Source organism: Artibeus jamaicensis, unplaced genomic scaffold (genome assembly GCF_021234435.1).
Source record: "Artibeus jamaicensis isolate MK-2021 breed Jamaican fruit bat unplaced genomic scaffold, CSHL_Jam_final scaffold_1964, whole genome shotgun sequence".
Classification (NCBI taxonomy): Eukaryota; Metazoa; Chordata; class Mammalia; order Chiroptera; family Phyllostomidae; genus Artibeus; species Artibeus jamaicensis.
In genome coordinates, this window is record NW_026522030.1 from 41,093,324 (window position 1) to 41,116,959 (window position 23,636).

General features: G+C 41.3%; 1 long non-coding RNA gene across 1 annotated transcript in view; it reads right to left on the reverse strand.

Annotated features, from left to right (window-relative positions):
- LOC119051770 (uncharacterized) overlaps positions 1–23,636 on the reverse strand; it is an 89,384-nt gene that overhangs the window by 64,429 nt on the left and 1,319 nt on the right. The window contains exons 2-4 of the long non-coding RNA XR_008389947.1: positions 23,390–23,483; positions 22,406–22,553; positions 4,177–4,331 (exon numbers count right to left, since the gene is read on the reverse strand). This is a non-coding gene — a long non-coding RNA (uncharacterized LOC119051770). The remainder of the gene's footprint in view (positions 1–4,176; positions 4,332–22,405; positions 22,554–23,389; positions 23,484–23,636) is intronic.

Consider the following 23,636-nt stretch of genomic DNA (forward strand, 5'->3'; position numbering starts at 1 on the left):
GCAATTATTTGCTACAGTGACTAGAACTAAGGAAAGCCCTCTCCTTTCTATTAGTTTTATTATAAAGGATACAACTCAAAGAGCTGAATGAAGGTGATGCCTAGAGCAAGGCATGGAGGGCAGGGAGGACACGGTATTCCCACGCCCTTTGTGAGTGCAGCCCTTCCCAGCATGTCAGCGTGTGTGCCAACCTGGAAGCTCCCTCGGCCTGTTTCAGAGTTTTTATAAAAACCCCATTATGCAGTACGATTCACTCTCCATGTCCCAGGCCCTTGCTTCTCCCCAGAGGTTGGAAGTAAAGTTGTTAGTTCCAATTCTCTAATCACATGATTGGTTCCTCTGGTGACCAGCGCCACATCCTGCAGCTGTCCAAGCACCCCATCTATAATATAATAACCTCATTAGAATGCAAAGGACATTCCTATGACTCTAAAAGTTCTAAGGAATTTAGGAGCTGTGTGCCAGGAACTGGGACAAAACCTGTACACGTATACACTTCAAGCATCCCTACGTAAGTTTTCTATCACGCCGCACCAGCACACTGTGCCACCATTTCTGGCACATAACAGGCACTGAGTATTTGCTAATGAATGATGCAGGCTCCAGTGGGCCACTCCAGAGTTCCATCTTTCCTTCTTCCTTTGAAAGATTAGTGGACTTTTTAAGTCAAAACTATTCATGGCTTTAAGACTCTCCTTCCCCTCTAGCTGGATAATCTACAGAAGACAAACCCTAACTGGCTTTCCTAATCACAGGGTGCTTCACACCGCTGCCATCCCAAGCCCAGGCAGATTCACAGGAGAGACATTCACAACAATTTTTTCGAGATGGAATTTAAACTATTAGTTTAGAATCTGCTTTAGTCTCCTCATAGTTTCACCCCTTTTTGTCTCCTTCACAACCAACTGATTCTGCAGCTCTAAATAGCAGTAGGAAGCTAGGGCGGGGCATCTGCCAGGGGCGGTGGGCTGCTTTTGCTTACCTAATGCATTGTACAGTGTGCCACCAAAAGGACTTTATGTTCTGGGTAGTTCCCCAGCGATATGAGTCCCACCTCACGCTTTTTTGAAATCCTGAGTGACCAGCATTTCATACAACATAGGGAAAACTAAATTCTAAGGAGAAATTTTGAAACCAAGGGTGAAGAAGATGCAGAATACAGTAAGGTTATTCTAAATCCATTAACAGAAAAAAGAAATGTGAAAAACAAGCAGGTCCATTCAGGGCTAGAGTGCCTTGAAAACATGGCCTAAAGTTATGGTTTAAAGGAGCGTTGGGGAGGGGGGAACAGTGTTGAACTTGTCTGTCCATCAGCAGAGCTAGCTGTCAATCTGATGGGACTCTTAGGCTTCTCTACAGTAACAGCTTTCTAAAATTAAAAAAAAAAAAAAGAGCCACACCCTGTGGCCAAACTCTGAACTCTCTACTGAATCAATTATCCAAGGGCTTCTTAAGGTCCTTCTGAGAGACTATTTTCAGCCCTGCTCACATACCCTTGGTACACTGTTCTGGAGAAGTGGGATACCCCTCAACCTGAGCAAGAAAAAACATACCGAGGCTCCTGAATTTCCCCAGCTGATGACCTGTTTGGCCAGCGCATCCTCTTTGCATGTGACATACCCTTTGATCCGAGTACATGGCATCATCATTTGGGGGCACTTATCAGAAACTACTCCCAAGAACAGGCTGTGATCCCCTGGCAATGTTTGCTAGAGACACCTGATATTGAAGGGAAATGCCTGAGGCAGTTGCTCTAAACCCAGTGGATCATTCTCAATGACCTAAGGGGAAAAGTAGCTAGCAACAACCAGTGGGTCATTTGCAAGAGGTGGTGAGAGAGAACTGAGGGGGGGGGGTGTGGGCCACTGGCAGGTGTAGGGAATCAGAGCTGGAGGAGGGGCTTGGGTGTCTTTAAGCCTCGCCCCCTCTCCCATTAAACAGTGGAAAAGGTGTGCTAATTTTCCTTTTCATGTCTCTAAACTATAGTCACTTGGATTGGCTATGATGGAATTACACGGGGAAATTTTTCAAAATATACATGTGCAAGACCTTCCCCAGTCACCCCTCAATTCTGACATACATTATGGGGGGCAACCTAGGCATTTTGCAAGGGCCCCCAGGCCATTCTGCTCCTCCCACCTCCTTCCATCCCACCCCTTCCTCAGCTGAGATACACCAAACGCTACTTATCTCTTACACTCAATTACTAGAAAGAAATGTATTTGGGTCACATATCTTAATTCCCTGCTGACAAACCTTAGTGGAATTAATATTTAACAATACACACTTAGATCAGAAATGCCTTATAGGGGTTATCTACTTGAATTTTACATTGTTACACCTCCTGGAAAATCAATTTCAATCATCTGATACATTACCCAACATCCATTACCCTTCACAAAAGTCCATGTCTGACAAAAGATGGTTCCCCCCAGCAGAACATGTCTGTGTCTTTTTAATAGACAATGATAATGAGATAATGCAAAGCATTTGCCCTGGTGTCTCAGCTGCTAGGAAACAGGTTTGTTTGTTCTTAACAGCAATAACAGCATACTGGTTAGGCTGCTTAGAATGGCTTGTAAAGAGAGAGTAGTACCCACTGGAACTGTGAGAATAGAGATGTTCTAATTCTACACTATCCAATTTGGTACCCAGTTGTCAATGTGGCTAGTAATCCCTTTAAATGTGATGGTGTGACTGAAGAATAAATTTTAAATTTTATTTAAATTCAACTAAATTAAAGAGCCACAGGTGGCTAGCACCCACCTTGCACAGCATGAATGTAAGGCCTCTTTTTACACTTAAGCTTACAGTTAATACATAAATATAAGTAGCATGATACAAGATGTTTATAGTAGTTTCAACTTCAGTGCAAATGCCATGTTTATATTGTAAGAGTGCCATTGGCTTTTAGTGATATTATTCAAAAGGCCGTGGCTGCTCTCAGTAAAGGGAGGGCTCAGGTGATCTCTCTGGCACAGCCTGATTTAATAGGCCCTCTGGCCTCAGATGTTACCGTTAGAAGCGCTGAACTTCCTCTGACAGTGCCACCATACTCCACCTCAGTAGGACCCTCCGCTACAGACTCTCCCTATTCAACCCCACCAGGTACAGGGAGAGTAGGAGGTGGCTTTAACGCTTGCCTCCTTAAGTCACACCTGGAGAGTGTGCTCTCTTTTTACCGAAGGGCCCAGTGGGTCTGCAGGTGTCTCACACTCAGCATTCCGACACTTCGGGCCCTGTGACTATCTCAGTGTTGTAGAGGGTGGTCCTGGGCACCAGAGAAGGTTTAGTAGCATTCCGGCCTCTACTCATCAACAATACACACTTGGCTTAGAACAGATGCCGGCAGCACCCCAGAACTGCCCCACCCCCCGCAGTGGTGCCAACCAAATATTCCTCCAGACGTTGTGAAGTATCTCATGGGGGGAAATTTCAGTGGTTTTCAACCAGGGGTTGGTGTGACTGAAGAATGAATTTTAAATTTTATTTAATTTCAACTAAATTAAAGAGCCACAGGTGGCTAGCACCCACCTTGCACAGCATGAATGTAAGGCCTCTTTTTACACTTAAACTTACAGTTAATACATAAGTATAAATAACATGATACAAGATATTTATCAGAGTTTCAACTTCAGTTGAAACAATACACACTTGGCTTAGAACAGATGCCAGCAGCTCCCCAGGACCCCCCCCCCCGCCGGCAGTGGTGCCAACCAAATATTCCTTCAGACGTTGTGAAGTATCTCACGGGGGGTAACGTCAGTGTAGTGTAAGTTCTTGGACTATGGAATACTTAAGAGACTATCTCAGTGTTTGTTACTGTTTTTAAATATCTAGTACTAGCAGATCCCTGGTATGTGCTATATACTCAATTAAGCATTGCTTGGGTGAATAAATAAAAGGCCACTATTATATTTTAACTTTTATAATATCCCCCTCAGTGTTTAGCAAAGTGTAAGACTCAATCAACAAATTTTCTGGTTGATTAATGTTCTTACAGGTTTTCAAAAGTAGAAATTCCTGCTAATAACTACTTCTGAGGAAGCAGACTCATGGGGAAATAAATCTCTTTTCTATACCTTCATGTGCATGAAACAATTTCCTGCCCTGTTAGGGTTTCTAGCAAACAGTGTAAGTCTGAAAACATAGCCTCATCATTTCCAAATTACGTACCCAGCCATCCACGCGTGAAGAAGCACAGCTCCGTAGCCTCTCTCTCGGCCTCGGCCTTGGTCTCGCTCTCTTCACCGTCCGAATGCTGGGGTCAGAAGGAGCCAGTCACCTCCTGCACCAGGTACAAACCCCAGGAACTCCTGCTGCCAGCTTTACTGCAGGAGAAAAATAGATTGTTCGGTTCACTTTGCAGATCCTGAACCTTTTAAGCTGCATTTGCCAGCAGGTGATGCTTTTATCTCATTTGTCACAATCAAAGCCTGAAGAACAACTCTACTAATTACAGCCAAACCACTGCACCTAAAAGTTCGGGGATGATTTACTCCGTGTCCACATGGCCTAGCACTGCGCACTCAAATTAAAGGCATTCCCACTGCATGCAGACTTAAACCAAAGATACATTTAGCATAGTGTGCCCTTCACTGTCTGTTCACCTAAAATGTTTACGGTACTTAAGCTTCTTGGACAGGATTTCTTATTTAATGGAAACTGTCTCTCTAAACCCCATATTACTGGCTGTACATTTAAAGAGCTATTGTTTTCAAACAACCAAGATCAGGAAGTCCCGATTTCACCACGGGCAATGTCAGAGCATTTATTATAACCAAACAAACAAAGGAGTAGGAAGACAAAGCAGTGTATTTGCAAAAACCATCCCTTCCCTCAGAGCAGTGGTTTGCTAGATATTAGAATCACCTGGGTAGCTTCTGAAGCCCCCCCACCCCAAGAGTCAGGTCACACAGCAAACAAATTAAACCAGAATCTAGAATAGTATCTAGTATCTAGAATAGTATCTAGTATAGTATCTAGTAGGCCGGGATGCTACTAAACCTTCTCTGGTGCACAGGCACTGCAAATTATTTTAAGTAATTTTAGAACAGTTTTCAGTATATGGAAAAATCGCAAATTTAGTACAGAGATTTCCCATGTACCACATGCTCAGTTTTAACTATTATTGACATCTTGTATCAGTATGGTACATTTGTCACAAGTAATGAGCAATATTGATATATTATTAACTGAAGTCCATGTTTTTTTATATCTCCTTGGTTTTCCCTTAATTTCCTTTTTGTATATCAGGATCCCAATTACATGCAGTCACCATGGCTCCTTAGGTTTCTCTTGGCTGTAATGGTTTCACAGATGTCCACTATTCTTAATGACCTTGTCAGCCTTGAGGAGTACTTGTCGGGTACTTTGTAGGATGTCCCTCAACTGGGATTTGTCTGATGTTTTCTCTTTGATTAGACTGGGGCTATGTGCTTTGGGGAGGAAGACCACAGAGATAAAGCCATTCTGGTCATATCAAATCAGGGGTACATACATCAACATGACTTGCCTATTGATGTCAACCTTAACCATTTGGCTAAGGTGTTTGTCAAGTTTCTCCAGCACAAAGTTACTCTCCTCCCCCCCTTTTCATTCTGCACTCTTTTTAAGGAAGCCACTCTGTTCCACCCACTTCCTTGGGTTATACTTCATTTCCCTAAGGACATAGTATCTACATGAAACTTTTAGACTTCTTTAGTATAAGAAATGTTTGTTTTCCTCCACTTATTTATATATTCAATAATTTATTCATACCCATGTGGGCTCATTTATTTATTTCCTACTTTGGGTTTCATTCCAATACTACTTTATTTTGTGGCTCAGTTGTCCCAGATTTGGGCATTGGGAGCTCTCTCAGGTGGCCCCGTGTCCCACTGACACGCCTCCTCACTGCATTGGGAGCTCTCTCAGGTGGCCCCGTGTCCCACTGACACGCCCCCTCACTGCATTGGGAGCTCTCTCAGGTGGCCCCGTGTCCCACTGACACAACCTCCTCACTGCATTGCTGTTGTTCCATGCACCTTCTTACTCTTTTGGTACATAAGCTGCTCCACGCTCATTTTTCATATTTGCTACCCTAGTCCTAGAAGCAGCCATTTGCCTTAGCTCTGGTTCCTTTTGTGGAAGAATGATATTAGAAACCAAGATCTGGTGCTGAGTATGTTCATTGCCACAGGGCTATCATTGCTCCCAGGCCCTCTCAGTTGACAGAACAAGGAAATATATGTGTGTAAGTATTAACCCATGGATATATATATGGTGGACACGCCAAAACCTGGAATTATCTTCTGGACGGGGGGGCGGGCCTTGTAGTGCAGGCCCAGCTCACTTGGTGAGTGTTCTAGGAACCCATTTGTATCAGTGTACCCTCTGGTATTGTTGTGAGAGGCTGCATTCAGCTTCAGTGAATTTTTTTGAAGACCCTTTCAATGCATTTGCCCATTTTGTGGTGGGTAATTTGCAAGCACACATGCCCACACCATACTGAGTGCTCAGCAGTTTTTGACTAAAAAACAAACAGCACGGCCCCTCTGTCCCGCCTTCCCTATTCACCTGATATTTCCCCTAGAAACATTTTGGGTTCCAAGATGACAAAAAGTCCTCAAAGGAAAACATTTTGCTGATATGGAAGAGGTGAAACAAAAAATGGCAGAAGCATTAAATGGCATCAAAATTGATGAGTTCAAAAACTATTTTGAGCAGTGGAAAAAACGTCTTGACAGGTGAATTGCATCAAATGGAGAGTGACTGACGTTTAAACATGTAAGAACACACAATTTGTTATAAATAAATTCTGTGTGGAGGTCCCCTCAAATGCATATCTATAAGTATTTCTGTATGTGATTATAGGTATCTATATTAGGCTAACGTGAATCCATATGGGTTTCTCCAACTCTAATCCAACTACTAGATTGATGATTCCAGCCTCTTCCTCTTGCTTATCTGTAACTCCCACTCCAACAGGGAAAGACTGGCTCCCACCACTGTCCATCCATACTTGTTAAATTCCAGTATGCATGGAGAGTGGTGTGGGAATTGTTAACCTGTACCTCCATGGCACACAAGTTTTCAACTGGAGCACAGTATGTGCCATCTGTATCTTGTCTTTTGATTCTCTCAACAGTATCCTTCACAGAAGTTTTTAATTTAGATAAAGTTCAACTTATCATTTTCTTACTAAATCATGCTTTGGCTCATATATCTAAAAACTTGTCAAACCCAAAGTTTCATAGCTTTTCTCCACTGTTTTATTCCAACAGATTTATAGTTTTGTATATTATATTTAGTTCTGTGATCTATTTTTAGCTCATTATTATAGAGTGTAAGGTCTGGGTCTAGGTTTTATTTTTATCTTACAGATGAACCTCTAATTGTTCCACGTTGTTTGTTAAAATGCTTATCCTTTCTTCGCGGAATTGGCTTTGCTCCTTTGTCAAAGGTCAGCTGATGCTATTTGTGTGGGTCTACTTCTTGGTTCTCTATCCTGTTCCATTGGTCTGCATGTCTGTTTCTTCACCAGTGAACAGTCTTGATTACCGAAGCGTTATAGTAAGTCTTGAAACTGAGTACTGTGACTCCTCCAACTTGGTTCTTTTTCAGTGTTGTGTTGGGCATTGCCATTTTTTTAATGCTTCCCCAATGATTCCAATGTGTAACCACAGGTAGCAATCACTGCCTTGGAGGCAGCTGGGAATAGGAGCAAGAACATGGATATTAAAGTATAGCAGCCCTTTGTTCAAGTCCTTGGTCTGTAGGTAAGGCATTTGAAATCATGGGGCTTCACTTTCCTATTCAGGAAATGGGAGATTAAAATGCTTACTGGCTGTGTTTTTGTAAAAGCAATGTGGGGACTGGGATGTGCATGTAGCAACCAATCAATCCAGTCAAGTTCTCTCTCTCGCCTTTGAATATTTTCTTTGACTGTTTCCTTAGTGCATTCTTTGACCATTTTCTTCCAAATATTATGAAGTATTGGAGTAGTTATTATTATGAAACATCTCCTGATGGCTGCATATGCATGTAAGATGGATTATAATTCAGTTTTGCTTCCCCTGGAGACTGGCTGCCTAGACTAAAGAAATAAGCCTGTTTGACCATCTTTCTTAGAAGCAAGTGATTCGTGTGGAGCTCATGGGCAATTAATACCTGTCTATTTTTTAATGATCTGGGGAAGGAATGAAAGTTTAGTAACTGCATGGAAACAATAATGAGAGTAAGAAGAAATAGCACGAAAGATAAAGAAATAAAAATAAGAATGATAAAAGTGCTGTGTAGAAGGCAAATGACAAGAAAAAACATGGTTTTTAAAGTGACATCAGATCTTTTTATGATTATATTTTCCTACATTTTAAAATTGGATTTTTGTTTCAGTGGAAATTTATATAAGTGGGATTATAGGTAAAAAGTAGAAACAGTTTAAAAATTTTGGTGAATATATGTTCTTGCTTTCCAAAAACCCATTCTTTATTCTACAGAGTAAGAGATGCATCTACAAGCAAGCAAACAAACAACACTATAACTAAAAGTCAAAAGGTGAAAAGAGAGGAAAAAAACTGCATTTATCAAGCATGTTTGTGCTCCAGGCATGCTAGGAATTACACATTTAAATTATTTATCAATACTCATGATAAATTTAATACCATTCTCACTCATTAGATGAGAACTGAAGTCTTGGCAAAGCTCAGTGCCTTTCCTGTATGAGCACTCTAAGACTTCTGGTCCCGCCCCTGTTAGCAGTCTGAAAGGAAAGACATCTTTAACTTCTTACAGGACACGGACAGGTGGGTTTTCACAACGGCCACTCCCAAGACGGCAACCCTCCTCCTGCATCTCCCCAGGAGTCATTAGCGAATCCCAGAGCCCTCTATCCCTGCTTCCAACAGATGTGCCAGCCCAGCAGCAGTGGCGATAATGAGACTCAGTCACCAAGGAACAGACGCTGGTGACTCACTGGAGACAGGGGCCAGTTCTCACTATGCCTCTTCTCCCACTGCAAACATTCTGCCCAAACAAATTCCTTAAAATAAAACTGAGGACAAAACCCGAAGAAAAGAAAATGTCAGAGGGTCAGAAGGGGTCACAGAAACCACTGTAGAACCCAATTAAAAGTTGGTATTTTCCAGCTTCACTTGTGACAGGTACTTTTGTCCACATTCCCCCCTCATTTCCCCGAGGAAAGGTGATGAGACATAAACCAACAGAGTGGAAAACACCGCTCTGAGAAGGAACTGTTAGAGAATTCACAGTAGCAGATGCAAAGAATTTAGGAGTAATTAAAGATACTCTAAGAGAAAACAATTCCCTATCCTGTAAGCTGGGAAGAGATGAGGAAATGGGAACTGTTACATTTTAGAGAATTTATTTATTAAAAATATGGCTGTCTCCCCATACTTGTGCTGAGAATGTCAGAAGGGAGTGTTCTGAAGGTCTAGGGTCTGATCTTCCCTTACACGAGTCCAGAAACTCAGTATTGTCCAGGTATTCGAAGCTTATGGATATCCGTGATCGCTGCCTCATAAGATCCTACAGCACAAACCAGAATGTCAACGTCTGTGTGTTTTTTCTTTTATAATGTTTTTGTTTGTAGTTTTAAAAACTTATAACAGTGAACAAAATTTTCTCTTAGTTATAATACTAACATCAGAGACCCTCCTGTATCAATCAGCCACTGCTACGTTACAACTACACCAAAACTTAGAGAATTAAAGCAATACGCATTTGGTTTTGCTCACACATCTAAGGTCGGCAGAGAATTTCTGCTGACCTGGGCCAGGCTCAGCTGATCTCTCCTGGGCCCACTCAGGCACTTGTGGTCAGCTGGTGGTGGAGCCACAGGTGGCTGCTCTAAGATGGCCTCACATACACGCCTAGGGTTGTCTGGCAATCAGCCAGAACAGTGTTAAGTAAATGGGCTTGGTTTCTCATCACTGAGCAAGTTGGCCTGGGTGTGTTCCTATAGTGGCTGTGCAAGGTTCAGAAAGAGAGAAGGGGGTATTCAAGCCCTCTTGAGACTGAGGCTTGGAACTGGCACAGCATCAGTTCTTCCACAGCCTATTGGCCAAAACGAGTAACAAAGTCCATCCACGTGCAAAGAGTGAAGAAATAGTCTCCAGCTATTGATGGGATGAGTTTCAAAGTCATATACAGGATACAGGGAAAAAATAATTACAGCTATGTTGGAATGAATCCTCCCTTTCTTAGGCTCTTGGAAACTGAATTAATAAGCAGAAGTGACCTGATAAATAAAATATCAAATATAACTGGATAGTACTCAGGGGTTATTCCAACCAGTCTTCAAACGAACTTGATGAACTATACTTGCTCCAAATCCAGAATGATCCAAAACACCAGATGGTCTCTTACCCTCTCCTGCCCTCTCACCCCCACACCTGCAAACAGCCACTGGCAGATTAGCTCTCAGAGGGGGTCTTCCTACAGCTTCCTGTCAGAAAGGTCTTCCAGTGGACACTGCTTTCTTGCTGGTTTCATTCTTATGGAGACACCTGTCTTCACAGGACAGATATACTTTCTGTAGTCTCTGCAATAATTACTATGTTTGGTTTTTAGTCAATAAAATTTTAATAGCTGCTAAAGGTGTTTCAGGAGGAGAGAGAGAAAAAACATTCTCACTTTATCTCCCACCTCTTCCTCACGGGGTGGGAGGCAAAGGTGCCTCTGGAATCTGGAAGGAGAATCTTCTTTTTTCTTTCCTTGCTGTCATGACCAGGAATTTCTGGCCCTGTGGTTCAGAATCAAGTGGAAGAACCCACACATCTGTGGGCCACAGGGTTATTGCATACCCAGGAACACTTCCTGAACTGTTCCAGAACTGAAGCCTAGTTATTCTGCAGAAATTTGAGGAGATCAAACCCTGTTAGAATAAAGTAGCCTTGAGCTATCCAATGTGGCTTTGGAATGAGCCTCTTTGTAGAAATTAGTTTTCTAGGTCGCTATTCCATTACACAGTGCCCTCCTTATGAGAGAGCCCAGGGGAGAAATTTCTCTCTGATCTCGGAATGGGAAATAGTTGGGCTGCTTCTTAGGACGTGGAGTGCTTTCGTGGTGGCTGTTACTACAGATACTGTTGATCACGCATGTGAGTGCCAAATCTGAGACCCACCTCTGGAAAATCTATAGAACTTTTTGTTGTAAACTTTAGGTATCACCATCACACCTGACTTGTCCTTATCTTTCCTAATTCTGCATACTCCCTGTTCTGCTTCCTTATTCAATTATTTTCATGTGTATTTAGTCCTATTTAAATTATTTAAGCAGAATTAAATGCCTTATAGAGCCTCAGAAAATAAATAAGCAAACAAATATCTCAAGAAAGCTATAGTTTAATTTTTTGAACCCTTTAAAAAAATCTTCAATTTTATCTATTTTGAAGGAAACCTTCCCTTTTGATTTCTAACACTGGAGCCTGAGTTAATCATCTCTCTCAGTGATCCATTATCATCTTTGGTCTAAGAAGACCCCCCTCATTTTATTTATTTTTTCTCCTTTATTTCACATCACTCTTCCTCATTTGTCCCAAAGCAACCATTTCAATGTGATTAGACACATGCCCTTGTGTTAGTATGTGTTCTTATAAAACATAAAGTTTTACATGTATAGATGTTAATGGTATGCATATTTGATTGTTATAAACTTTAAGCTGTTTGTTTTTTTACATAGCACTATGTTTGAAAGACCTATATATTTTGCTATGGGTACATCTAGTCTGTTACTTCTCTCTGCTGCATAGCATGATCTCAACACATTTTGCTGCTCCAGTCTGCACACTGCCTCCCTCTCCCGGCCCACCACCACAGATACGGTGTGAAGATAGTTCTTATACACAGGATGAACACTTTTAGAAAAGCTAATGTTTTTAGCTCTTTTTTAAAATTCTTGCCCAAGGATATATTCATTGATTCTAGAGAGAAAGGAAGGGAGAAAGGGAAGGGGGAAGAGAGGAAAGAGGAGAGAGAGGGAGGGACAGAGGGGGAGAGAGAAAGAAAGAGAAAGAGGTATGAGAAACATTGATCAGTTGCCTTCTGCATGTGCCCCAACTGGGGATCAAACCTGAAATCTTCCGGTTTATGAGACAACACTCCAACCAGCTGAGCCACCCAGTCAGGGCAAGGGTGAATCCTTTTGAGAGTGAAAAGGGAGTTATTAAAAATTCCACCAGGACAGCAGATGTACACCGTAGTTGTCAAAAGCAAGCTGCAATGCCTTATCACCTTACTCATATAGGACCCTTGTAAAATCTGAAAATTCCTTCTGGTTGTGTACACAGGAGTGGATTTGCTGGGTCAGGAAGTATACACATAAACCTAATTTGCTATCACCACCAGAGTCCTCTGCAGAATTTCTACACAAGTTTACATCCCCATCAACAGTCTGTGAGCATGCCCATGGTCCCACATCTCTGCCAACTCTTGGCACTATTCTAATTTTGATAGTTTAGTACATGCAAAGTGACATATCATTGGGCAACTCTTCATAGTCTGTGGTATTTTGTTATGGCCATCGTAGAAGTCTAATACAACAATCAATATCAAGGAAACATCTTTACATTGAGTCACTTGCATCTTTCACTTAACATAAAATGAAAGATGCCCAGCTGTATCATGTACTAGACAATGTTTCCTGGATGTCTTTCCAGAAAATTACTTAGAGTCAATGGCAAAAGTAGCCACATTCCAGATGATGTCCTCAGACCCTAGCTAATCTCTCTCTCTTTTTAAATTGTAGCTGTCAATGTGATCTGTCTTAGCAGTATCTTCCAAAGCAGGACAAACAATGGATTATGGGAATTGCCAGCCAACCTTTTCATCTCTTGTAACTCACCCTGGTTATTCAAGGATGTGAGAGAGAATTCTCTCTCATCATTTAAGAGTTTGATCAGAATTTCAGTGGAAGGGGTTTTCTTGAAAACACAAATTCTTCTTCCTTCAGGAAAAATAACACTTGTGAAGACATGATATTGGAGCAAGGATGGGAAATGTTTGATTTCACATAACCCAAACAAAGTGACAATGGCTATGGAGAGTGTTGTGTTCAGAAAAATTTGGAGCCCATTTATATGAACTCAGTAGGTGCCACGATAGCTCACACTGAAGTGCCTGGTGGGTACACCATGTGTCTACCATCTCTTTCTGAATAGACTGTTACTTTGTTCTTAATGTTTGGCTATGAAAATAAAATCCTGAAATAGGAATCTATCAAAATTTTGTCTTGAGTATTATGGGTCTGCAAGTTCTGTATATTATTTACAAGATAAAAAAAAACTGCTTTATACTACCTCTTAAGTCCATTTTCTTTTCTGAAAAATCCTCAGTTAACAGTTTGAGTTGGCTACAATGGCCACCTTGAGCACTTTCATGTGCCCAGCACTACTGTGAGTGCTTTGTAGCTACTGACCCATCTACACTGCACAGAATCCCCCAGTGATAAATGAGGCACAGAGGCCCTACGTGCTTATGCACTTTTCAAAGCCTTGGAGGCAGTAAGTGAGAATCCAAACCCAGAATCCTTCTCAGTCTTTAAAATTACATCCTTTTGATGCCTATAAGAAAGATAAACACCTTTTTAGGAACTAATGCTTTTTTTCAGAGTGAGCTAACAATAAATTAGATTCTTTATGCTTAGGTAAATTGGTAGTACTGATAGGAAAATTTTTGAAAATGTGGAACTAACCAGAAAACAAATGTTGCTCATCCATCCACGCATTTCTGGATGTTTGGAATGTTTATTATGTCATGCCCTGTGGTGATTTTTACATAGATTATCTCACTAAATCCTCAAAACCATCCTATGAAGTGCTAAGTGCTTATCCCCATTTTATGGATGGGAAAATGAAGGCAGAGATGTGAAGTAACTCAGTTCCAAGGCACATAACTGATAAATGATGGAGCCAGGATCCCACCCTAGGTGGTCTGATTGGGATGTGCACCCGAAATTTGCATAGTTTTACTGTAGTTGGGCTTTGAGTTTAGATACAGCTAAAAATCTCAAACTCGTTTCAGTTGCTGACCTCCTCAGGTACTTGGAAGCACCAGACCTTGCTGTGTTACAGTTGGAGTGCTTTACTGAGATTGTGTCATTTCTAGGACACTGTTCAGGGTGTAGACTGTGTCCAGAAACCAGGTATTTCTTCCCTTGGAAAAATCAGTGAATTCTTTTCCTACTTCATGATCTTTTTTTAAAAAAAAATTATTTTCCAACGTGATATCCTCTGATATCACCAAGTCACCTAGGGGAAAATACTCGTGGCTCAAATACTTGTGTTGTCCTTAAAATCCTTTGGCTTCTACATTTTTTAATGAACCTAAGAAAATGAGGGATAGCTGTGATTTTTATGACTGTGGGAAGTTTGTAATGAATCTTGTAGAATGGTTTCGAGGATAGTGCTAATTATTTTGCTGCTTTGTGTATATTATATTATCTCAGCAACTCATGTATTCCCAAACATTATGATCAGCTCCTACAAATCTGTAGGGAACTAACTGAAAGTTGCCATCAGAAACTCCACTGGAAATTATTTACAATACCTAATGCGACACCGTATTGCAGCATTCTACAGAAATGAGCTTATCTTGCTGAATTGTTCTGTATTAGATTTCAAATCTCCAAGTCACCGAACCTTTTGAATTCCTGATGAATGTCTTGTGACTCTACCAAGATTAATAGGTCCTGGCCCAAATTTTCATGAAAGGGTGCCCTACCTCCCCTCCCCCACCACTTTCATTACCCCTATCCCTCACTGGAGAGCTGACTTAATGACTATTTTTCCCATTGTAGCATTGGTTTATCCTTTTTTATTTGTCATTGTATTTCTTTTTTTACTTTTAATTACAATGTCTGGTACTTATAATCTGCACGGCCACTCTGCTTCCTGTATCTGCCACCCCCATTCACATTGCCACTTTCAGTTGTGTCTTCTGTCTCCTTCCCCTGTTGCTTCTCCAATGCCCCCAGCTTTGGGGCGAGCAGAGCATTCATTCATGCAGTGGCTCTCACTTTAGCTCTGTAGAGTGACTCTCGTCCCACCCCCACTTAGGAGAGACACCCCCCACCACTGAAACTACCTGGCAGAACTGTGTATATGCACATACATGCACACATGCATGCGCTTTTCTGAGGAGAGAACCGTGGCAGACCCTACGGACTGCCTACCCCCAAACAATTCCCAGTTCCCTATGTCATTGACGTCCTTTGCCACAGAGACTGAAAAGCTAAACTTTTCAATTTCCCAACTTCCCTTGTTTTGACCAATGAGAAGGGAAACATCCTTTCTAGAATGAAAAGCAAAGCCTCCTTAGGAGAAAATCCTTTGCCCTTTATTCTTTCCCATTATTCCTGTCTGGAATATAGATAGAAACCTCAGGTATACAGCAGCAATCTTGCAAACATGAAACCACAAGTGTGAGAAGGAAGGCCTGGATTTACAGTGGAAAGGAAGAAGGCTGGAAACAGCATCAGCTTCTGAAGGGATTCTTGAGCCACCATCCCAGCTCTGCACTGCCCACCTCCAGGTATATTTTTACATGTTATGAACTGAACACACATACAGAAACAAAAAAAAACTTTAAGAAGAAGAGGTAAAAATATAAACAGAAATTCTAAAATTTTCTTCCTGCTCCTGGAGAGAGTGCCTTGCATGTGCCCTAGGAGGAAACATCCTGTTTTGGAGACCTCTGCTAAATAACCATGGCATCACTATTAACAAGCATCATTAAACCAGCAGATAAGAAAGGGTGGGGGGAAATCCCCAGGAAAGTATATACTATAAGACAGGTTGATATTTTGAGGTCACTTTTGTTTCATATATAAAACAAAAAAACCTGGAAGAACATACATAAAATATTAATGATGGTAGCTTTACACTGGTGTTCACTGCTCTCTGAATTGACCATGTACTAATTTGCAATAAAAGTTAAAAATAAGTATTATTTTAAATATCCCAATAGTTCAAGAGACACCTACCCCACCTTCTAAAATTTGCTTTTTCCTTTATGGTGCCCTTGTCATGGTGCTGAGTGTCTTCCTGCCCTGCACCGACGTATGGCGACAGCCAGGCAGGTGGGGTGTGAGGACTTACGGTGATGGCTCATTTCCAGTGGCCTTCAGCTTGTTCTGGGGGTGAAGGGGGATGGGAGTGGGCAAAGTGAACTCCCTGTGGGACATCATACTCAGTGAGCAGACCACCCTCCTACATATCAGTGCAGTTTCCCATGTGTCATTCCACTTATTTTGGAATTGCCCTAATTCCCATCCTTGTCAAAGAATGATGGGCATTTATCCCTGTAACTCCATCTAGTCCACTCCTCCCTTTCCAGAGATGGGGAAGAGCAAGTTCTGAAAAGAAAAGTGCATGTCCAAAGTCAAAGAAGACACACTGGCAGTGCAGTGAGGACCAGAACCCATTTATCATTAACAACCATCATCACTACCACCCAGATGCCATATCATCCTCCCTGCTGCCTGGGCATTGCCCTGAGTGCCATCTATGTAGTCTCTTATCCTGACAAAAGCCCTGAAAGTTAGGTTTTCTTATCTCCATTTTAATATTGAAGACACTAAGGTTCAGACAGATTAGGTAATTTTCCAAGTCTAGAAAGAGACAGACCGAGACTTGAACCCAGCTCTGTCTGGCTTCAAACTCTAGGCTATTTTCACTCCTCCAGGTGACTCAAGATAGTGTTTGTCCAAACTGTTATGCACATGCCCATGACATATGCTTCCTCTTTCTAAAGAGGAAGCATAATTCCTCTTTAGGTGTCCTTAACTACTGGAGCCTCAGGAAATCTATTTTAATGCCAACTTCATCTCCCCTTTGGTTCAGGGAGTGCTTCCTGAACAAGCCTGTTCTCTCAGCAGCTGGTGATATTTGATTTGATTAACACCCTGGGACCCATCACCAGACTTAAAGAGGATGCCTAATTAATTGCTTTCATTAAAGAGCTGGCACTTTCTGCATTTGGTTCACACTTCTAGCCTCAATCATATTTTCACTTCAGCAATAATATTTATGTGATTAACAAATAGTCAATTCATACTCTAATGTGGACCTAAGTTGTGTATGGGACCTCCCAAAGCAGATGCCCTTGGCAAATGTAAAGAAATAGACTTTTTTCACAGCAAGGGCTGTGAGTGAGATCTTCTACTTACATTTCCATGAAAAAATCATGCTTTTATCAACAAACATTAGTTGAGCATGACCTACTCTCTGTGTCAGTCATTACATTTCCAAGACCTTGTGGGAGCTAAAAAAGAGTCACACTAGACATAACTTCTCTTCCCCTGCTTTTTTGGTCCAAGATCTAGATCTATAAATCAGAGAAAAGATATTCTATGTTAGACATCTTACTTTCAATAAGCATGTGCTAAGGTATCCCAAGATATTGTCACACAAAACACAGAAATACATGATCTGGATGATACTACAATTAAGTGAGTTTGTGATGTTAATGACTCCAGGATGCAAATGGAAGTCAAATTAGAAAAGGTAGCCCTGGCTGGCATAGCTCAGTGGATTGAGTGTGGGCTGCGAACCAAAGTGTCGCTGGTTCGATTTCCAGTCAGGGCACATGCCTGGGTTGCAGACCAAGTACCCACCCAGGGGCACATGAGAGGCAACCACACATTGATGTATCTCTCCTTCTCTTCCTCTCTCTCTAAATATAAATTAAAAATTAAAAAGACCTTTAAAAAGAAAGAAAAGGTGATGTGCCATAAGACAATGCCATATGGTATTTTAAATCAAGAACTTGGATAACAACACAGAAAAGCAAGATTACATCTTCTGATAGCAGGAGGTTGGAAGGGATAAGGCAGCCTTTTGTATGACAAAGTTCTTGACAAACTGAACAATGGCTGAATTCTAACCTCATGAAATTTAGTGGGAACCAATGCCAAGACCCACCAGAACCAGCACTACTCAAGAGGAGATGTGACTTTGTAGGAAAGACTTGAGGATCAGCAGCCAGCTAAAAGCTTAACAGGAAGCAGTGGTGTGATGCATGGCCCAAGTCACAGGTACATCTGTTTGATGTTACTTGCAAAATACCAAAACTTGGGTGGTGAGAGCCTGCTCTGATTCTCACTGTCTGTATCCACCCTTAAATACTGCATTCAGTTCAGTTGAAAGTGGGCTAACCATATACAATATTGGTCAGTCAGGACACTCTAGGATGAAAGGGTTTGTGGGTAACAATTAAGCCTGGAAAATAGGCATAAACTAAGACTCCTGGACAACCTAGGATGTATATTACTCAGTTATAAGAGATATAGACAGGTTGGAAGGTATTCAGAAGATAGACCCAAGGATGGGAAGGCCTCAAAAAGATAGATTAAAAAAAATGTATTGTTGTTCAAGTAAAAAGGTAGATTATGACAAATTTTTGATAAAAGAATTGTTTATCCTGAGGAAAAGCAACATGAGGTTCATATGAAAGCTATTTTGATTTATTCAAAGGGCAGCCTATAGGAGAGGGATGGGACCTGGGCTCACGGGTCTTGAGGATGCTCCCACGGGGCATCCAAAGTGGAGAAAATGACTGTGTCTCAGCGGAACTCCAGCCCAAGAGACAGGGAAATGAACAGACCTCCCAGGGTGACAGGCTGTTTGAGAGCCCACCTGGGCGCATCCATCAGCTCCTGTTCATGTGTCTACTTAGCTCTTATAAAATTCCATTAAATGGGAATTATTTCTTCTTAATAAAATGAGGCTGTTTTTCTTTAAAAATGTTTTTTGTTGTTGTTTTAATGTATGGTGGTCTCTTTCTTTTTTTTTTTTCAGAGAAAACTTCCTTTCAAGTCTGTGATTCCCTGTGAGTCCACTACATGTTTCTTTTTTTCCCACTTGAGGACATTTTTTAATTGCTTCTAGAGGGAAGGGGGAGAAAGAGAGAGGTGGGGAGAAAGAGAAAGAGGAAGAAACATTGATGTGAGAAAGAAACATCAATCATTTGTCTTCTCATACATGCCCAACCAGGGTATGTGCCCCAACCAGGGATCGAACCCTCAACCCGACTATGTACCCTGACTGGGAACTGAACCTGTGACCTTTCAGTCTATGGGGCAATACTCCAACCAACTGAGCTACACCAGTCAGGGTGAGCTAAAACCACCTATATGGTTTTATATATTCTTCAATTTTTTTAAATTAATTTATGTATAGGTTTTAGGTGTACAATTCTATAATATATCATCTGCATATTGCATTGTGTTCAGCACCTAAAGTCAAATCTCCTTTCACCATATATTTGACCCCCTTAACCCTTTATTATCTCCCCCCACATCCCTTTCCCTTTGTTAACCACCATACTGTTGCCTGTGTCTGTGGTTTTTGTTTGTCTTGTTTGTTCATTTGTTGTTTTCAGGTTTATATCCCACATATGAAGCAAAACAAATAAGAAAAAACCTATATTTGCTTTTTTCAGGAGATTATTAAGAGCTGCACTTTTCTTTAATATTTTTCTTTGTAAAGACCAACACAAATTCCATATTACACTAAAGCTAAGACACCACCAGTTGTAAGATGCATCACTATTATCCACCATGAAGGGAGAGAAAAAATGCTGCCAATTAAACTGTACCCCAAACGTCTTCACATTTAAATTTCAACACTTCTAGGTCACTTTTCAAATCAGAATTCACATATTGTTCCATTTTTCCACATGATATTAGTGCCTGCATCCTCAAGAGCATTGAGAATGTAGTACTTCTTTAAAAAAACATTCCAAGTTCTGACCAAGATGGAAGCATAGGTAGAAAACCCTTCACTTCCTCGCACAAGCAAAAGGAGGATAACAATCAATCTAAAATCAATAAACAACCAGAAGTGCCAGAAAATCAAACTGCATGGAACTCTGACAACCACGGAATTAAAGAAACAGTCAGACAGAACAACCAGACCGGTAAGGCAGGGGCCAGAGAGAACCGTGGTGATGAGGTGGCAGACCTTGCAGGCATAGCTGGCTGATGGAAATCTGAGACTCAGAGCTGACTGTGGACTACAGTGGTTGCTGTGGTGGGAGAAACTCCCAGTCTCACTCAAGAGTCCATTGGAAAGTGCGCTAGAGATGAACGGTCAAGCTGCATTATTTCTTCTCTGGCCCCTCCCCCACAGGCAGCACCACAGTGCATCAAAGAGGGTGCAGCTGCACTGTGCAGCTGAGCATTCACCCTGCTCAGGTGAATATATATGTAAGGCCTCACCCCCTTACAACTTACAACTTAACAGGGCCTGGAACAAAGAAATCAGGCCAAAATAAAAGAACAGAGCAAAACTTTAGAAAGAGAGCTAAGTGATGAAGAGATAGCCAACCTATCTGATGGAGAATTTAAGGCCCTGGTAATCAAAATCCTCACCAAACTGATTGAGCTTGGTTGAAAAATAAAAGAGCAAATGAAAGATACCCAAAATGGAAAAAGCAAAATATTCAGGGAACCAAAAAATGACAGGACGGAAACCAAGACTCAAAGCAACCATTTGGAATAAAAGGAAGAAATAAACATCGATCAGATCAGAATGAAGAAACAAGAATTCAAAAATATGAGGAGAGACGTTTGAATTTCTGGGACAACTTGAAACATTCCAATGTCCAGATTATAGGGTACCAGAAGGAGAAGAATGAGAACAAGAAATTGAAAACTTATTTGAACAAATAATGAAGAAAAACTTCCCCAATCTGGTGAAGGAAATAGACTTCCAGGAAGTCCAGGAAGCCCAGACAGCCTCAAAGAAGTTGGACTCAAAAGAGGAACATGCCAAGGCACATCACCATTAAGTTACCCAAGATTAAAGACAAAGAGAGAACCTTAAAAGCCCCGAGATGAAAGGAGACTTACCTACAAAGGAGTGCCCATAAGACTATCAGCTGATTTCTAAAAGAAACCTTACAGGCAAGAAGGGGCTGAAAATATGTATTTGAACTCATGAAAGGCAAGGACCTACATCCAAGATGACTCTATCCAGTAAAACTATCATTTGAATGGAAGGGCAGATAGAGTGCTTCCCAGATAAGGTGAAGGTAAAGGAGTTCATCATCACCAAGCTATTATTACATGAAATGTTAAAGGGACTTATCTTAGAAGAAAAGATAAAAGATATAACAGTAAAATAACAACAAACTCACAACTCTCAACAGATAAATCTTTAAAAAAAAAAAGAAAGAAAAACAATGAAAGCAAAAACTAAGCAAACTACAAGAGGAACAGAATCAGAAAAATGGAGATCATGAGGAGGGTTTTCAATGGGGAGGAGGAAGGGAGAAATAGGGGGGAAAGGTACAGGGAAGAAGAAGCATAATTAGCAGGCATCAAATAGACAGGGGGCGGTTAAGAATGGTATAGGAAACAAGAAGTCAAAGAACTTCTATTTAAAACCCATGGACATGAACTAAGTGGGGGGAATGCTAGAGGGTTGGGGGATGCAGGGTGGAGGGGTAATAAAGGGGGAAAATTGGGAAAACTATAATAACATAATCAATAAAATATACTTAAAAACTAAAAATAAAAAGCATTTCACTATTAGCTGCAGGATTTCTTCCAAGCCAGTAGTGTTTGGTCTGAAGGCTTCTATGTTGTTACTTTTTGCTATAATCTGTAAACGACAATAGTGGGTTTTTAGACAAAAACGAGGATTTTTATTCTTTCTTCACATAGCACTTAAATTGCTTTCTGATGTAAACTTTGAGGGTTGAAGTTGCCCAGTCATGTCACCATGAAGAATGACAAGATTTGTCCTACACAGACAATGACAAATCCATCCAACTTGGCTCTGACCAGCAGATAGATGCCTGGGGTGTTCAAGTGTGAAATATGGATGCTTTAGAATTTATAAAATACAGTTATTCAACCTTGCCATGTGCCTATTTGTCCCAGGTTATACCCTTTACTTGATCTTCCCCAGCCTGCATCCCTAATTGGCTGTGATAACCTCCATGAGCTGTGCATTACTGCCACTGTTCTGCAAATGTTCTCCTGGCTTGTCCTTATTACTATTTTATGCCTGTCTGCTCTAGAATTATTCCCAATTTTATTTCAGCCAGTTTCCTGTTTTATGCCTATCAACTGATAGAAAACAAAGCAAAAAGGAAAAGATCAACCGAGACTTTGCATCTCAAAAGAAGGAATGTTTCATCTCTCACTGTTCTTATTAAGAAAAACTATATAGTTTTACAGTTCAGATTAGATCCTAGCTCTGGCTGTGAAGCAAGGTAGTTTGTAGAGAATTTTAAAATGTAGACTCCAGTGGGCTATACCAGACCCACTGACTCACACTCACAGCAGGCACTTGTATTTTTAAAAGAGATCCACAGTCCTGGCCATTGAGGCTCAATAGGTTGGACTGCCATCCTATAACCAAAAGGTTGTGAGTTCAATTCCCAGTCAGGGCACATACCTGGGTTGTGGGTTCAAGCCCTGGTCCATCATGTGTGATCCCAGGTCCAGGTGCATACAGAAGGCAACCCATTAATGTTTCTCTCTCACATCAATGTTTCTCACATCAATGTTTCTCTCTCTCCTTTCCTCTCTTCCTCTCTCTTTCTCTAAAGGCAATAAAAAATGTGTTCGGTAAGGATAAAAAAATTTTTTAATTCAAAAAGAGATCCACAGATTAATGTGGTATGTCATTCAGGTTATAAATCATTAGGAGCAGAAAGACAGTAGGCATTTTCCAGTTCATGCAGGGACAACTCTATGGACACACACAAGTTTGAAATCGAGAGGCCCCACTCTGAGGGTGCAGCAGGAAGAACTCATATAGATGGACCACAATTTTATTAATTCCAGCCATAATATTCACACCATCCTGTGCTCAATGTGATTAAACTATAGGGTATGAAGGATGCTGTAATGGCTGGGCATGAAAATGAGCATTGTGAGAGCACAGGTAGGAAATAAACAATGAGAGTTTCTTTCCCAACCTCCCAACAATCCAAAAGGCCACCTGGTCTGAGGCCATGGGGCAGGTGACCTGGTCCTCCACTCTCCAGCCACAGCTTTCCAGGCCCATTTCAGGAACAAGATGCTCTGGGCATGATTCTGGTTCCCTGATTTAGCAATATTCTATAGTCTTAGAGTGGAATGTTATATTAATGAGGCACTGTTCTAAGAAAATATGCAAATTCCAGCCCCAAAAGGCTCAGGAAGTGGTTTTTATGGCCACAAGAGGGCCCTGAATTCCCCTCCTAATCACCTCCATTCTTAGCACAGGGTCTTCTGAATTTTAGATAAGCATTACATCTCCCCTCCTTTCTGGGTGCTAGTAGATAATTGATGATTCTGCTGTTAACTCCGGCCTTTTCATTGTGCCAGGAATTCAGAATGAAGTTTCCACACCAAAGTCCAGCTCGCCAGTGAGTAAGCTCAGACTCTTACTCACCTCTTAGATCCAGGGACTTCTTGCTCATAAGCAAGGAAGAGTCTGAGACTCATTATCTTCTGTGAATTTGTTCCCCCTGGGCCTAAAGCAGAGGCTGGAAGCAAGAACACCGGAACCACAAATCACTGCAAATCAGTGCTGATGGCTGCAATAGATACTGATACTGTACCTCTTCCCCCCTCACCATCCTGTATCGAACACACACTGCACCCCAGACCCTTTATCTCCATTCTTCTTTAATTCTCAG